Here is a 2411-nt window from a genome sequence, read left to right as displayed (position 1 = left end):
CGCTCCTCCCCGGCCGCAGCTGCGCCAGCCCGGACCACACTTAACACTCGTACAGTGTTTAAGAGCGAGCTAAACGGCACAAACCCCGCTGCCAAGGTCAATTGCATGAGAGTCCTAATTGTGAGCCTGACATCAACTTACCACCCACAGCAAGCAGGAGGAGGCAAAGGTTAGAGCAGCAGCTCTGTCAAAACGTCACATGCCGCCGAGCCCGGCGAAAGGGCTCCATCCGTGCTACGAATATAGTGTTTCACTTACGTAAAAGGAAAAACAAGCCGGGCATCGCCCCCCCTCCGCCCCCCGGCACCCTCTCCCCCTTCGCAGGGCTGCGGCACCCGGGGCACGGCGGGGATGCTCCCGCCCCCCGGGGCTCCCGGCCGGGCCAGCCCGTCCCCGACAGCAGCTTCGGGCAACCGAAATCAAACCTAAGATAAACCACCACAGAACTTGGGCTTTCCTTTTTCAGCCTTTCCTTATCCAACATCCCTCTCCAGTTCTACAGAGCTCAGCGCGCAATTCGGAGATTTAACTGAAAGAAATCTAGGCTAATTTTACCCTGAGGAAAAAAGCTCAGAAAGTTGCAGTTTGATACTGTATTTTTAAGAACGAATCCGATTTTTAATGGCAGCAATCCAGCACAATGGGCATTTTCAAGCCCTTTGTGGAAATGCTAATTTTCAGTATGTAGCATTATTCCCCTGTGACCACCTGCTGATTTTTTGACCTGTTAATGGATCCCCAGGTTCGCGGGACACTTTAACCCGCTGCATTGTTCACAGAGGTGGGTCCCAAACCGCTTTGCGAAGAAAGGGAACACTTGCAAAAACGGAGATAGGGGCTTGATTTTATTATTACGATTATGTGGATACCCTCGATAATACCCCAGACAAATCCCTGCGGAATTTCGTCTTTGATATGCAGCTTCATCACTTATTATTTACAGGCACACCTGGAGCGGGGAATATCAGGACTATTTGGGGGATTGGCGGGCGGTCCGAGCCGTCGGAGCCGCAGCCCCGGGCTGTATTTCGGAGAGCGGAGACCCCGCAGGACAGGGCTCAGTGCGGGATCTGACCCGATCCCCCAAACCCACAGCATCCCACGAGCGACAGGAGAATCCCCCCAGCCGGGGCCACAGCTTCCCCAGGTCCCCCGGCCTGTGCGGCCGCTGCCCGGCTCCCCGAGGGATTTCATCCCGGGTTTGGTTGTTAAAATTGAGAACGGGAAGGGGGGGAGGGGGGGGGAAAGCCCCAACAACAATAACAAAAAAGCAGCTGGCCACTGCCCCGGAGAGCGCGGTGTGGAACGATCCTCCCTCCCTCCCTCACACCTCCCCCGCCCCAGCGGCCGCATCAGGAGTGATTAACCCTTTTGTTTCAGCGCGGGGCCGGAGGTGCCTTTCCAGCAGCGGGCAGAGATTTACATGTGGAAACATCACCTCCATCCCCCAACCTAACCATATGCACAAAGGAAAACAGTCATGCATTAAACATGGGATTTATTGCCTTCTGGCCAGCATGCTGTTTCTTAAGTCACCATTAACCGGACCCAACAATTGCACATTTCGACTCAAAGAAGAGAAGGGGGAGGAGGAAAAAAAAAAAAATTAAAGAGCCCGAACCTCCTGCGGGCTGGGAATAAGCAGCTCCCGTAACGTGCAAGGGTTTTGATCAGTTCTAGGCATGGAAACAAAACCAGTCCCAAACGCAGGCAAAGAGCCCAAAGAAAGTTCTTGGGGGGCACACGGAAACATTTGGGCGCAACAAGCACAGCAACTCCAAACAAACGCTCCCCACCCGGGACGGGACGTGCCCTCGTCCCGCCGCATTCCACCCGGGAGCAGGACGGCTACCGGAGAGCGGGGAGCGTCCCAAGCTCCGCACCGAGGGCGGCAATAGCGGGGGAAGAGCCCGCACCGGAGCCAGGGAGCCGCCGGCCCCCGCAGCCCGGCTCGGGGAGATGCTGCTCCCGTGGGGGCCACCAGCGAGTGCCCCCTCCGCCCTTCCCCTGCGTGCCCACCCCACCGGGAGCTCACGGCTGGTTTCTACTTTTCTACTTTTCCCGTTGCATGGCCCAGGAATGCGAGCTCCCAAAAAATGGGGACAGTGATTCGCGGTGGCGAAGTCCCCCACGCCGCCCAAATACAAAGCGCTCACGCACACCCCACATTAGCTCACCGGAGTTATTTTAGGAAGTCGGAAATCAAAGATGGCTGGAGGTCAAGCTACAAAAGGTCCAGGGCGATTGTGATCTCCAACAAAAATAGTCCGAGTGTGGAGGTTTTTTTTCCCGTTTTTTTTAAAGCCCCACAAAAATACTCATCAAACTCCCGACAAAGTGCTAAATACACCGAGGAAACCCAGGCAGAGCCGTTTCCTACCCCTCCGAAGTTGTCTGTAATTTCTCCCTCT

General features: G+C 55.7%; 1 protein-coding gene across 1 annotated transcript in view; it reads right to left on the bottom strand.

Moving 5' to 3' along the window:
* Positions 1–2411, bottom strand: part of SALL4 (spalt like transcription factor 4) — a gene marked incomplete at its 3' end in the record, with an annotated part of 11919 nt that overhangs the window by 8962 nt on the left and 546 nt on the right. The window lies entirely within an intron of this gene.

Source organism: Corvus brachyrhynchos, unplaced genomic scaffold (assembly GCF_000691975.1).
Source record: "Corvus brachyrhynchos isolate BGI_N302 unplaced genomic scaffold, ASM69197v1 scaffold10, whole genome shotgun sequence".
NCBI classification, from domain to species: domain Eukaryota; kingdom Metazoa; phylum Chordata; class Aves; order Passeriformes; family Corvidae; genus Corvus; species Corvus brachyrhynchos.
Note: the sequence above shows the minus strand (reverse complement) of the source record. Positions and strands in the feature narration are given on the sequence as shown.